This window comes from Notechis scutatus, chromosome 10 (assembly GCF_049901735.1).
Source record: "Notechis scutatus isolate UNSWTSFEM ecotype Mainland chromosome 10, rNotScu1.2, whole genome shotgun sequence".
NCBI lineage: Eukaryota > Metazoa > Chordata > Lepidosauria > Squamata > Elapidae > Notechis > Notechis scutatus.
The window spans coordinates 6,929,242-6,944,722 of record NC_142018.1 but is presented as its reverse complement, the minus strand read 5'-3'; the positions used below and the strand labels follow the sequence as shown (position 1 = coordinate 6,944,722).

The window sequence follows — 15,481 nt, the reverse complement described above, 5'->3', positions numbered from 1 at the left end:
AATACATTCAAGGTATGATAAAGATTCTAAAACAGAAGGTTTCTATGATAAACTGACTGACTTAGGTAAGATTTTGACAGGTACTGATAAAAAGGTGATTTAAAAAATTGTATGGATATCTATTAGAAATTAAACTAGAAGAAGAACAAGTTAAAGAAACTATGATTGATTGGGGGAAGAATTTTGGATATGGGATTGATTTAGAGAAATGGCAAAAATTGTGGTCTCAAAACTATAAAATGACAATGTCAACAGCATATAAAGAAAATTTGTATAAGATGTTTTACAGGTGGCATTTTCCCCTGACAAGAATAGCAAGAATGTTCAAGAATAAATCTGAAAAATGTTGGAAATGTCATCAGACACCTGGCTCATATTACCATATGTGGTGGACTTGTGCGGATGCTAAAAAATACTGGACTAAAATCCACATATGGTTGGAAAAAATGACGAAAAAACATATAGACTTGAAACCAGAGATATTTTTATTGGGAATTTTACCTGAAATATATAGTAAAGACTTGAAATACCTGATTGTAAATGTATTAACAGCGGCTAGGATTGTATTTGCTAAAAACTGGAAAAATGAGAAAATACCATCACAGGAGGAAATCATTAAGAAAATATTGGAATGTGTTGAAATGAGTAGATTGACATTTGAAATTAGAGAACAAGAGGATAAACAATTTTATAAAATTTAGGATCTTTTCTATCAATGGTTAGACAACAAAGCACAGTAATGAAATATGCAGATTTAGAAAATAATAAATATATGAATATGTACTTCTTTCTTATTATAACTACAAAATGATTTTAGGATAGATTTGGGGTGATAATATGAACTGTTATAAAATAAATTAAGTAAATTATGGTTATCTTGTAAAACATGAATGAATAAAAGTATAGTCAAATGATTGATTAATAATGATACTAAGGTATTTAATTTTTGATTGACAATACGAGATTATATGTAATGTAATTGTAATTGAAAACTACGAAATGGAAGCACAAAACAATTTGTAAAGCAACCGGCACACTGTATGTACACCTATGGAAGATAGCTTGATGTTTTTATGTTTTGTTTGTTTATGTTTGTTTTTAAAAAACCAATAAAATTTAAAAGAAAAAAGAAAAAAAAAGAAAATGGCACATATTTAATGGATCAACCACAAAACCATCAATGGAATCAACCCCACTTAATTTTCCCTCTCCAGTTGCCAGAATAAGAAAACAGCTCCTGAGCTTCTCCATCTGCAGAACGGAGCCCTATCCCTTTGCCTCATCCACTCTGGAGAGGCGTGGGTGTGGACCATGGCCATCAAGGTTCTCTGCCTTTGCCAAGTCTCAAGCAAGTGGAGTTCCCTGAAGGGGAAGAAATGGGAACCGTCATCTAGTTCTCATCAATGCTGAGGTTGCAGGCAGACCAGCTTCCACTTCCCAGCAGGACTTCTGCAAGCAGACACAAACACGTCAACACGTTGTTTCTTGGAATTCTTAGCCCAAATTTCCATGGAAGGGTTGTGTTGTTGCAAAACTGATAAACCAAAGCTTAAAAAAATAGGAGGGAGGGCAGGTTGTTTTTTTTTTTTTTTAATCAAATTGCTCTTTCAAAAGGTTGCAGCTTAAAAAAAAATAAATAAATAACCAGCCAGCTCAGTCCACTTTGCCCTGATAGTCATTTAGTCATTGTCTTCACAGTTTCTCTCTCCCTCCCTTTCTCTCTTTCTTTTTCTCTGTATCAGCATATAACAGGATTCTGCCTCAGCAAAAATTCCCAGGTGTTGTCTTCCAGGCAAAAAGCTCCTGGGTTCATAGTTCCCACTGCAGTTTGTTTGGTTAAATTAACTGAAAAACAAACGCCGTACAAAGTGAAAAACTGAAATATCAGAACAATTGCAAAAAAAATCTGTAATTTGGTAAGATCTGCGAACCAAATTTGCAAATGAACATTTCCTCTATTTACAATTATCATCGGGACCAGAATTTCTGCTGCTAAGCAAGGCAGACATGATTTATGACCTTTTTGGGGGTCATGGTTGCCAAGCAAATCACTGCAGTTGTTAAGTGAACCATGAGGTCACTAATTGAATCTGGCTACCCCCATTGACTCTTGCTTCTCAGAAGCCGGCTGGCAAGATCGCAAATGATGATCACACAATCCTGGAATGTTACAACCATCGCAAATACACACCGGTTGGCAAATTTTGATCATGGGACTGGGGGTGGATGCTACGATGGTCCTTAAGTGAGAAGAATTGTTGTTGTTGTTTTCAGTGCCTCTGTAGTTTTGAATGGTTACTAAATGATCGGATATAAATGAAGAACTACCTTTATTTCATCCATGAATCTTTGTTTTGGGAAATTATAAATTTGGAAGGAAATTGCCACTAAAGTTACCATTTGCATTTTCTGTTCCTAACTACGATCTCTCTCTCTCTCTCTCCCCTCTCTTTCTCTCTCTCTCTCTGTCTCTCTCCCCCCCCTCTCTCTCCCCTCTCTTTCTCTCTCTCTCCCACTTTGCAGGAACTGAGCGATGAACACTTATCTCTATTTTGCAATTTTCGTTCTCTTGATCTGTGGGCTCCACTTCTAGTTGTCTGGGTGTTTCCCTTTTTCTTTTAGTCAGCAAAACAAACAGCCACCATGTTGATTAGCGAAGCAACTTTAAAAAGAAAAAGAAAAGCAAACACCCACAACAAAGCCAAATATTGGCACCAACCACAAGGATCAAAGGGAAACAAGCAGAAAGCTCACACCTGTGGCTGAAAAACAAGACAAAACAAAAACAGTCGGTCCCTGGGTAGCGGAGGCAACAATTTGTAAGCATAAACAAATGTAAGGAGGTTGGTCTGAAATGGCTTAGGGCAGGTCTCCAAACTTGGCTACTTTAAGACTTGTGGACTTCAACTCCCAGAACTCTCCAGCCAGCTATGCTGGCTGGAGAGTTCTGGGAGTTGAAGTCCACAAGTCTTAAAGTGGTCAAGTTTGGGGACCCTCAGCCTTAGGGAATGGAGGGCAGGGATGCGCTACTTGAGGGATCATCTCACCCCACAGGGATTGGCCCCTGCCACCCGTGCCGGCAGAGGAGGCTTGGGGAGGGTCCCGCCAGCTGGATTATTCCACCTGGAGGGGTCGAGGGGGAGGGCCTTCCTTCTCTGCTGCCACTGTTGCTCTCTGGAGCATCTTGGCTTCCCCAATGTGAAGTTGGTCCCCAACCCTCCTATCTTTTCGTAAGGGCTTAAAGGTGTGGCTCTGCTTGAAGCCCCCAATTGTGTGTGTGTGGGGGGGGGTCAGCACAATGGAGGTGGCTGATTGTGTAATAGCAGGTCCCAACTCCCCCACTGGCCTCCCCATGTGTCCTTGGTTTTAATGTCTGATTTTAACATTTTATGTTTTAGCTGCTTATGTAGCCTTCCAGTTACCCTGTGGTAAGAAGGGGAGGGGCAATAAATTTCATAAATAAATAAACAGTTGGAAGGAAGGAAGGAAGGAAGGAAGGAAGGAAGGAAGGAAGGAAGGAAGGAAGGAAGGAAGGAAGGAAGGAAGGAAGGAAGGAAGGAGGGAGGGAGGGAGGGAGGAGGGAGGGAAAGGGAGGAAAGGGAGGAAGGAAGGAGATGAGAATGGGAAGGAAGGAAGGAAGGAAGGAAGATGAGAATGGGAAGGAAGGAAGGAAAAGGAAGGAAGGAGATGAGAATGGGAAGGAAGGAAGGAAGGAGATGAGAATGGGAAGGAAGGAAGGAAAGGAAGGAAGGAGATGAGAATGGGAAGGAAAAAGGAAGGAAAACGAGATGAGAATAGGAAGGAAGGAAGGAAGGAAGGAAGGAAGGAAGGAAGGAAGGAAGGAAGGAAGGGGAGGGAGGGAGGGAGGGAGGGAGGGAGGAGGGAGGAAAAGGGAGGAAGGAAAGAGATGAGAATGGGAAGGAAGGAAGGAGATGAGAATGGGAAGGAAGGAAGGAAAAGGAAGGAAGGAGATGAGAATGGGAAGGAAGGAAAGGAAGGAAGGAGATGAGAATGGGAATGAAGGAAGGAAGGAAAGAGGTGAGAATGGGAAGGAAGGAAGGAAAAGGAAGGAAAAAAGGAGATGAGAATAGGAAGGAAGGAAGGAAGGAAGGAAGGAAGGAAGGAAGGAAGGAAGGAAGGAAGGAAGGAAGGAAGGAAGTCCATCAAAGAGACTATGGGCTTGACTGCATAGTTGTGGCCATCACCTGGACTTTCCTGATACTCTCACCCTAGATGCCCTGGGGTATGTGGGATGGGGTCCATGTCTCAAGTAAAGCAACGGAGATGTAAACATCACTAGAAATAGCTTTAGTGGTTTTGAAGAAAGTGCAACAGAGAACAGAAAGCTTACAAAGCCGAAGCTTCTTTCTTTTCAGTCAAAATAAAAACTGTGCTGCTACTTTCAGCTTCTTCCAAAAAAAAAAAAAAAATCGATTCAGAGCGAAGACCAAAACAACAGAGCAAGTCAGACCACAGGTATCCATAACACACACTGAAATTTCTTCCCAGTGATAAAATAGGTGCGATGACATCACCACCCAACCTCCATCTGTTGCAAATGATGGAAGGATGCATGAGCCTGGTCCAGCAGCACATCCCTCTAAGTTTAAACATGGCTGGAATTAGCCACAATTTGTTTGTATGGCAGGCTGAGCTGCAAGCCATGATTTACAAACTGCCTTCGGACTTATCATGTTCTATGAATCATGACTCAGCAGCTGAGGAAAACACTCCTCCTTATCTATTGCTAGCTGAGAAAGGAAATTTGAATAGCTCGCAGAGCTTTTGAAATGCAGTCAAGACTGCAGAGCGCTAGCATCTGCAAGTACGTTATCCAGTTTCACATCAATTGTATCGTTTATGTCAACAAATATTGCCCCTCATTTAACAGGCACCAGTCTACAAACCATAAATACATACAAATCTGATCAAAACTTATTACAAATGCACCAAGAAGAACTTGATGTGCATTAAAAGTACACCGAGATACAAACCTGACATGTATCAAAAGCTACAACCAAGAGGGAGACAGCTTATTTACCAAAGCACCAGAAGGCAGGACAAAAAACAACGGATGGAAACTAATCAAGGAGAGAAGAAACCTAGAACTAAGGAGAAAATTCAGGCCAGTCAAAACAATTAATCCACAATTTTGAGTAGATTCCTGCGCATGGGCTTTTAAGCAATAAATCAACCGAACCTCGTCTTTTACGTCTGCTAGGAGGTCTGCTAACAAGACTCAGGCCTTCCAATGTGCCGTTGGCGGGAGAAGAAGAAAAAGAGTTTTCCTGATACATCTATCTCCTTTCTTAACCGTGTGATCAAAAACCCTATAAGGAAAATCAACATGGTGATTTCAAGTCCCCATTAGCATTTATCTACAGTTGTTTTGTTAACTTTTTTTTTCTTTTCAAAATTCGTTTATCATGCTTTCCTCTTCAAGTTTCAATTCCTGGAGGAGAGAAGAAGAATGAGAACGCTGTTCAGTTACAGAGAATTCTTACGCATAACACAATCGTTCTCTGCCTTGTGAAGCAATTTGACATTGCACTCAGAATAAGCCGCAGATTAACTGGAAGGCTGGTTGGTAGACATGTTCAGCCCTCAACCGCACGTGTGGAATTGGCTGATAAATAAGGACTGTTCCTTCTTGACATTTTGAGTAAGTGAAAATGCCTCTCTCGGGCATTCAAATTAACATCGGTCTAACTTGACGTAAAACAAATTACCCCAACTTTTTTTTTTTCTTCAAATCAGGGCCTTGTTTTTCTGTACTTTACTTCATAGATTTCAGACGAGGGGCATCCAACCTTGCCCACTTTTAAGGCTTGTGGACTTCAACTCCCAAAATTTCTGGGACTTGAAGTCTACAAGCCTTAAAGGGGCCAAGGTTGGACATCCCTGTTTTAGATTTACATAGAAAAAATTCTGAATTTGAGAAGCCAACATTATGCTTCCTTCTGTGGATGAAGGAAGATGTGAGCAGGATTGGGGGAATTTCAACACTTATGGAAATTCCCCCCTCAAAAAAATAGCTTCTTGGGGAAAAGACCACTTGTGGGATGGGAAAACACCTCACAAAGAGTCCAGTGAAGACAGAGTGGCCAGAGAACGCTAGTTAAGAGCTGGAGGAAAAGATGAAGGACTAGAGGAAAGAATGAAACAACCTGGAAAAATTAGATGTTGCTTTTTCACTGCAACTGAAGATAGTTTATATACTGGTGACAGAATGACAGAGCAGTAACCAGGGGAAAAGTTGGCTATTTCAAACACATGAGTAAAGCATCTGCTCTCTGGAGCTGCCTCTGACAGACCATCTGCGAAGCAAAACCCATGTAAGAAACAAGAAAGCAACATCTCTTTCCTCACTTGTGCATTGTTTCTCTTCCTATCATGCACTCCCTTAGTCTAACATTTTGCCTGGGTCAAGTAGAGGCCATGCTTTTCCCAGGGACATTCTGTGGAAGCGAAAGTTGACTTTGAAGAAGCCAGATAGAAAGAGGGTTGATGCTTTTTAACTTTGGATTGGAGAAGACTTCTAAGAATACAGTGAACAATAACAACAAAAAAGGCAATCGATCATCAAAAAAAAAAAAAAATCAACCCAGAGAATGACCAAGCTCGAATTATCTTGCTTTGGACCAGAGGTCTCCAAACTTGGCAACTTTAAGACTTCAAGTCTTAAGTCCACAAGCCTTAAAGTTGCCAAGTTTGGGGACCCTGCATTATACGAAGACCCATCTCTTTGGAGAAGGCTCTAAAGTTGGGCAAGGTGAAGGAAAGAGAAGAAGAGATCACCAGTAGAGAGGTGGAGGACTCAATTAGAGTAATGATGACAGCACCATTGGAAGACCTGAAGGGACAAGTTAGGAACAGATCATCCCATGGAGATTCCTAGGGGTGACTAAGAGTCAACATCAATTTGATGGCACACAATTAATCAATCAAAAGTGGAGGGCACATCATCCACCACTCTAGAACGGAGAAGCAGAACAAGTTTCAAGCCAAGGTTCATACAGGTCGTTTGGGAGGTATTCAACATAAGGCTGAGAAAGGACATGTCTTCCAGTCAGTGGCGGAGACCAAGACAATTAAACATTTAATTTGGTTTTATTTCATTCCATCAGAATGAAATGTAAATCCCTTTACACAAGTTAAGGCTTCCTTTCCCCTCTTTTTGTTATAACGAAATTATGGTTTGCCTGCAGATTTTTGAGATCTGAGTTCTGTCCACAAAGCTATGAATTCCTATTCCTAAATTAGTACTATGTTAAAATAACTTGCATTTAGCTAGTAATTGCTCTTTAATTTCAGGAAAAAGAATTTGCTTTTGAATGTTTGGGTCAAATGAAAAGATATTTTTTAATAAGGGAAGGGAGGGAAGAAAAAAGAGAAGGGGGAAGGGAGGGAAGAAAAAAGGAAGAGAGGGAAGAGGGAAGGTAGCCTTTCTATTTTGATCAACTGAAATAAGACCTATTCTGTTAAATGCAAGAGAACTAAACATGGAAAATACTACATACTCATTTTATATTTCTTTGTTTTCTTTTGAAGAATGTCATTCACTCCCACACAGATTTTAACATTATTCATCAGAGGTTTTAATAAATACAAGACCGATACTTCTCCTAAGTTGTCTCTCTGCAGATGGGTTGAGTTGGCTATTCCTAGGATGCCTGGCTAGCCTGAAATCCAGGCTGGATAGAAATCTTAGCCAATATAATAGTCCCAATAGATCCGGCGGTCACCATCCTGGAGATAGTGCAGATGTAATTGTAATGTTATTTACAACTGGTGTTTCTGAAACTCGGCAGTTCTATGGAACAGGCTGTTCAACGTCAACGCACCACCAAACGGAAAGCTCAACCAGATTGCCTCTGACTGATTGAGAAACATCCTAGTCATGAAAACAGAAATTGGTTCTATTGTGGCGTGTCTTTCCAGGAAACTTCGTGATGATCAACCTATTTTGAAGGCATATCTAACTATTTTGTAGATAGCATGTTTGTTTTACAATCAATTAATCAGAATAGAGCTGGAAGGGGCCCTGAAGGTCTTCTAGTCCAACCCCCTGCTCAAGCAGGAGACCCTATACCGTTTCAGACAGGTGGCTGTCCAATCTTTTCTTAAAAACCTCCAGTGTTGGGGCACGCCCAATTTCTGAAGCCAAGCTGTTTCACTCAGGGGTGGGATGCAAATATTTTTACTACCGTTTCTGTGGGTGTGCTTGGTGGGTGTGGCCATGTGACTGGGTGGGCATGGCCTTTTTTTGCAGCCCCCCCCCTGCAATCCATTTTTTTGTGGGGGGGGGGGTTGCCTCTTGGGCCTCAGGGAAGCCTCCTGGGCGAAGCAGTAAGACAGCTGGCTGGTTTTTTTACTACCGGTTTGGCTGAACTGTAGCATTTTTTACTACTGGTTCTCCCAAACCAGACTGAACCGGTAGAATCCCACCCCTGGTTTCACTGGTTAATTGTTCTCACTATTAGGAAGTTTCTCCTTATTTTCAAAGTTGCTTTTCTCCTTGGTTAGTTTCCATCCACTGTTTCTTACGCCGCCTTCTGGTGCTTTGGAAAATAAGTTGCCCCTCCTCTTCTTTGAGGCGGCCCCCTCAAACACAGGAATAGTGCCTATCACGTGACCCTTAGTGACACTGATTGACTGGCTTGTTGCGTTTGGATTTCACATTTCTTCCAAGGTGACGAGACAGTGAGAAGATTGCCTGGCGTTGGATGGACTTTCAGTCCTTCACCTTGACTCTGTCTTATAAAAATACTCCCCTTCTTTGTAACTGGGATAGCCCAACTGACATGGTGGAAACTCAGGCCCACCTTGGCTTCTTCCAGCCAATTCCGTCAAGATCACCATACCTCTTATACTATGAAATGTTAATAAGCAGTCAAGCTATTCTCCAAATTACCTGAAAGGAGGAGAAGAAGCAATGGGTGGAAACTAATCAAGGAGAGATCCAACCTAGAACTAAGAAGAATTTTTCTGACAGTGAGAACAATTAATCAGTGGAATGACTTACTTCTGGAAATTATGGGTGCTCCAACGCTGGGTTTCTAAGAAGAGACTGGACAACCATTTGTCTGAAATGGTATTGGGTTCCCTGCCTGAACTGGGGGTTGGACTAGAAGACCTCCAAGGTCCCTTCCAACTCTGTTATTCTATTCTGCTCTGTTCTGTTCTATTTGTCCAAACATTCAGCAGGAATTTGTTGCAGATGAAACTCCAAGAACATAAACAAGATGACATGTTACTGTAAATATGTAACAAATACTAATAAGATTAGCCCCCAACCATCAACAAATTCATGAGATTAGCCGCCACCCACCAACAAACAATTCTGCTTATAAGGCCCAGCAGAAATTGAATTGAAAAGATTCCTGACAATCAATCACCTTCCCTTGTCATTTGCTGTACCTCCTACAAGTTAGGACTCTCACAGAAAATTCTTAAATACTTGGCTTATCCTGACAACCCACAGCAAGATTTGCAATACCATTAGTCCTCTATTTATGACCACAATTGAGCCTAGAATTTATGTTCTAGGTGAAAAATTTGTTAAGTGAGTTTTGTCCCATTTTAGGACTTTTCTTGCTATGTTTATTAAGTGAATAATTGCCATCATTGTTAAATTAGTAATTTATTTTTATTTGTCAATAGCTTACAAGATAATAAACATTAAGTATAAATACAGGAAATGGGTACAAATAATCGGGGACAATAGGACAGGGACAGTAGGCACAATTGTGCACTTATGTACTCATCTTACAGACCTCTTAGGAATGGGGTGAGGTCAATAGTTTGAGGGAAAAGGAGTGTGGGTTTGGGGATGTGACAACAGAGTCAGGTAGTGAGTTCCAGACATTGACCACTCTGTTGCTGAAATCGTATTTTCTGCAATCGAGTTTGGAGTGGTTTCCATTAAGTTTATATCTGTTGGGTGCTCTTGTATTGTTGCAGTTGAAGGTGCAAAAGTCATTGATTGGTAGTACATTAAAGCAGATTATTTTATAAACTATGCTTAAGTCAAACCATAAGCGGCGTAGTTCTAGGTTGTCCAAATTCAATATCTCAAGCCTGGAGGCGTAGGATATTCTGTTGCGAATAGAGGAGTGTAGTACTCTTCTAGTGAAATACTTCTGGACACGCTCAATTGTATTAATGTCCGATATACAGTGCGGATTCCAGACAGATGAGCTGTATTCAAGTATTGGTCTAGCAAAGGTTTTGTATGCCCTAGTTAGCAATTCAATACTAACCGGAGGAGAAGCTTCTTAAGATTAGATTTACAACTCTTGAAGCTTTTTTGGCAATGCTGTTCCAGTGAGCTCTGGCGCTCAGGTCATTAGATATGAGTACTCCAAGGTCCTTGACAGAGTGAGGGTCGTCAACGAGGTCATACCCGCCTAGCTTGTATTTGGTGTACTGATTTTTTTTTTACCAATGTGTAGGACAGAGCATTTGTTGATTGAGAATTCAAATGATGTGGCCATGGGGATGCCACAATGGTCATAAATGTAAAAAATGGCCTTAAGTCACTTTTTCAGTGTTATTGTAACTTTGAATGGTCATTAAATGAACTGTTGTAAGTCAAGGACTGGTCTTCTGTACTAACATCAGAACTATGAATCACAGAGATGCAGAATCTGGACAAACCTACCACGTAGCTACACTGTGGCCCAATGCCATATTATAAGGCATGGGAACTTACAGAATCTTATAGAATCTGGAATGGGATAGGATAGGTTAGGATAGTTGGAAGGGACCTTGGAGATCTTCTAGTCTGACCCCAGTTCAGGCAGGAAACCCTATACCATTTCAGACAAATGTTGTCCAACTTTAAAAACTTCCAGTGTTGAGGCATTCACAACCTTTGGAGGCAAGCTGGTTCCACTGATTAATTGTTCTCACTGTCAGGAATTTGGTTTATCTCCCTGACAGATGTATTGCTGAATGCAAAATCCTGGTCTCGGCATCCTTTGGTCTGGTGGGAAAGAGGAGTTGTGACCTCAAGGAACGTGAATTCCTTGCTAGTAGCCTTTGCCTCTAATGTCATCCAGGCCAGTCAATCTCCATCACTGTAGACCAACTGCAAAGGACAGAATTTGCAGCAACTGCCCGGAGTGTTACAAGCAGCTGTTTCGCAGGGTTGCATGGATTTTTACAGTTTACACTAATGGTGATTCTAGACAGGGTTTGTTTATAACCCTGGCTAATCCCAAGGAGTTTGTATAGGATGTGAGCTATGAAATATGGGCCATTCGCACAATTTATATTGTTTGCCACATGCAAAGTTTAGACAGAAAAGGCAATCACTTTGCGACATAGGTTGTCAACATTATTATTTTTTTATAAGCAAAGGGCTCAATGGGAGGGTTTCCTTCCTCCCACCCTCCTCAAACAATCTTGTGTGGTCAGTTATTTCCATCTGTAACTCAGCAGATGGGCAACTGGCCTGAATAGCCAAGCGGGAATTTGAATTTGTGGCTTCTCGGGAGCAGCTGAGAAAGAAACAGAAAGGCTTCCTAAAGAGGCTGAAGGGCTGAAATAAAGGCTTCTCCAAAAACAAGAAGTCAGAATTGCCCTGCTTTTTTAGATAGGTAGATAGATAGATAGACAGACAGACAGACAGACAGACAGAGACAGACAGAATTCTTTATTGGCCAAATGTGATTGGACACACAAGGAATTTGTCTTGGTGCAAATGCTCTCAGTGTACATAAAAGAAAAGCTACATTTGTCAAGGGTCAAGAATCATCAGGTACAACACTTAATAATAATCCTAGGGTACAATAAGCAATCAAATCATACTAGGAAACAGTCAATATAAATTGTAAGGATACAAGCGACAAAGTTACAGTCATACAGTCACAAGTGAGAGGAGATGGGTGATAAGGAGTGATGAGAAGATTAATAGTAAGAGTAGTGCAGACTTTGTAAATAGTTGAACAGTGTTGAGGGAATTATTTGTTTAGCAGAGTGATGGCTTTCATTTTTTTTGTTTATAATCCTATACAGGTAGCGCTTGATTTATGACCACAGTTGGGACCAGATTGCTTGCTGCTAAGTAAGTTGTTTGTTAAATAAGCCGTGCCCAATTTTACAACCTTTTTTGCCACTGTTGTTTAGTGACTCAGTGCAGTTGCTAAGTGAATCATGCAGTCGTTCAATGAATCCAGTTTCCCCTGTTGACTTTTGCTTATCAGATGAGATCAGACGCGCATGACGCTAGAATACTACAATTCATGCTAGTTGCCAAGTGCTCAAATTTTAATCACGTCGACTGTAGGGATGCCAAGCTGTAAGTGTGAGGATCAGTCCCAAGTTACTTTTTTCAGGGCCCTTTGTAACTTCCAATGGTTGCTAAAGGTATCATTATCGGTCAAGGCCCACCTAACTTACAATAAAAGATGTGCACCAGGAACAAATTCAAGGAACCTTGTCCTATTTCACCAGTCTCAGCTAGGTCCATCCCTAAACGCCTCCCTCGTCTTGATCATGTTCTTATATCCCAAAGCTTGATGATAAGTTTGTGTCAGGTGTGAAAAGATCAGGTCCACACATAATTAAACAGATTTCTTGCTATTCCTGCCTATGCACAGATTAACACTTGCTTAGTGTTAGATAAGGGCCAATGACACTCAAGGGGGCGAGGTTAGGCTTAGTTCACTTATGACTACTTAGAAATTCTACACTTATGCCCCTTTTCACTCTGCCTCCAGGTTCTGCCATCCCTTTTCCTATAACTTGGGTAATGATTTTGGGTGGCCAGAGGGCATTATTTCCAAGACCCAGCAGAAGAAGGGGAGGTCATGTAGAACAGGCAAGCAATATAACATGAAGGGGAAGGGGGTTTCTTTCCCCCTTTTTTTTACTACATGGGGAACGTTTTCTCTCATTTCTTTAGAGCGTTTCTTTTTCTTTCCTTTTTTTAAAAAAAAAACTATTTTCAGGGTTACGTTACAGTTTGTGTGTGTTTCCTGCTTCAAAATGGCAGGAAACTGCACCGCCAATTTCTGGCAATCATGGTATGAGAAAGCAGAAAAAAAAAGGGGATCTGCAGGATCATAGGCAAATCTGCCTTTCGGGTGCCTCCCCGGGACCACGTGGTTCCTTCCCTTCGGCTTCTTCAAATCTATACATGACTGAAACTCTTGATTCAGTTAAAGTGAGCAAAACTGTGCCCAGTAGGAAAGTTTTCAAGCAAGGTATCTCAAAGGGGCTAACTTGCAGAATGCACCCCAAAATCCAGGACCTAGGACTCCCATGGAACTGAAATTTGACCGATTTTATAAAACATTTTGTGACATAAACATGATTATAAAGCAACTTATCACCTAATACAAAACGTCATAAAAGATTTCCTGCGTTAATGGGTCATTTTCAAGACAGAATTATTCCTGAGTGTGTCCCAAAGTCTATAGATTCTCAATCATCCAGGTCACAGTTGTCCTAAAGGTGCTATTTTCAAGAGGCCACTGGACCTTCTTGGCTTCTTGAAGAACTGAAGAAGCTTCTTGGTTGAGAAGCTAAATGTTTTCCAATAAAAAAAAACAAGAAAGTTAAATGGCTTTTTGGGGGGAAAAGCACCTCTGGGATGACTATAACAGAATTACAAGAGTTGGAAGAGACTTTGGAGGTCTTCCAACCCCCTACTCAAGCAGGAGATCCTACACCATTCCAGACATGTGGCTGTCCCAATTTTTCCAGTGAAGGCAACACTTTAGAACCTCTGTCATTCTTGAAGGCACTGGAGAATCTGGTAAGCAAATATCACTGAAACGAAGACTTGGTGGGGCATGGATTATCTAGTAGGAGATAACAATATTCTTTGCAGATTCCTCCAACCAGGTATCTGATGGGTTAGGTATGCTGGGAGTTGGAATTCAAGCATGTGGACCCAGCTGAGTGGCATCTCCTAGCACTTCTTGGCTGACTAGGAAAAATGAATCTGTATTGAACCTAGATAGGAGGATTTTAAGAAGAGATTGGACAACCACTGGTCTGAAATAGCAGTGGTTGCCAACCTTTTGGACCTCAGGGACAACCAAACTCATAATTTTAAATCCCACAGACCAGAAACCCTGGGAAAATCCAAAAAAAAGTCTGCAGGAAAATTCCCCGTTTTCCTACCGATCGATCATTCTTTATTTGGGATCACAGGATACCGTCTCCAGCTCTGTTCTCAGGGGGAGAGAGAGAGACTTTTGGCTTCATGCAAGGAAAGCAGCAGAAGCAGAATAAGTCTTTCTTTCTCTCCCCCAAACTCCGCCAGAAATGAGTCTTTGTGAGACCTGTCGCGCCGGCGCAGCCTCTTGGAGCAGGAGGCCTTGCAGGGTCCCAAAGACTTATTTCTGGCGGAGTTTGGGGGAGAAAAAGAAAGATTTTTGCTGCTTTCCTTGTATTTATTTATTTTATTTATTTATTTGATTTGCCAATTGTTTACAAGATAATAAGTATAAGTGTATACATAGTTGTGAATACATGAAATGGGTACATATAAGAAAAATAAAAGAATAAGAGAAACAATAGGACAGGGACGGTAGGCACGTTGGTGCGCTTTATGCACGCCCCTACAGACCTCTTAGGAAAGGGGTGAGGTCAATAGTAGACAGTCTAAGGTTAAAGTTTTTGGGGTTTGGGAAGAAACTACAGAGTCGGGTAGAGTATTCCAGACATTGACCACTCTATTGCTGAAGTCGTATTTCCTGCAATCAAGTTTGGTGCGGTTTACTTTGAGTTTGTATCTATTGTGTGCTCTTGTGTTGTTATGGTTGAAGCTGAAGTATTCACTGACAGGTAGGACATTGCAATGTATGATTTTATATACCATGCTTAAGTCAGACCGAAGATGGCGTAATTCAAGATTTTCTAGTTCTAGAATTTCAAGTCTGGTGGCATAAGGTATTCTGACGGCAGTAGAGGAGTGGAGAACTCTTCTTGTGAAATATTTCTGGACTTTCTCAATTGTGCTAATATCAGATACGTAATGTGGGTTCCAGACTGATGAACTGTATTCGAGTATTGGTCTAGCATATGTTTTGTATGCTCTGGTTAGTAGTGTGATATTACCAGAGAAAAAGCTACGTGGGATTAGGTTAACAACTCTTAATGCCTTTTTGGCTATGTAGTTGCAGTGGGCTCTAGCACTTAGATCATTAGAGGTGAGTATTCCAAGGTCCTTTACAGAGCTTGGGTCATCAACAAGTTCTTGACTATTCAGCTTGTATTTTATTTTCTGATTTTTTTGCCAATATGTAAGACAGAGCATTTATTTGTTGAGATTTGAAGTTGCCATTTGTTTGACCATTCTGATACATAGTGAAGATCTTTTTGTAGGGTAGCAGTATTGTCTGTGGTATTGAACAGCTTTACATCATCAGCGAAGAGAACGCAATTGCTCTTGATATGATCACAGAGGTCGTTTATGTAGAGTATGAAGAGAGTTGGTCCTAGAACACTGCCTTGGGGACACCAC

The 15,481-nt window shown here is 41.1% G+C and overlaps 1 protein-coding gene and 1 long non-coding RNA gene across 3 annotated transcripts in view; both read right to left on the bottom strand.

Annotated features, from left to right (window-relative positions):
- Positions 1-15,481, bottom strand: part of GAB3 (GRB2 associated binding protein 3) — a 108,274-nt gene that overhangs the window by 76,902 nt on the left and 15,891 nt on the right. The gene's annotated exons all lie outside the window — the stretch shown is intronic.
- LOC148129745 (uncharacterized) lies at positions 468-5,065 on the bottom strand. The gene is made up of 3 exons (XR_015750711.1): positions 4,995-5,065; positions 4,352-4,409; positions 468-1,449 (listed from the first exon to the last, which is right to left on the bottom strand). It is a non-coding gene; the product is annotated as an uncharacterized LOC148129745 (long non-coding RNA).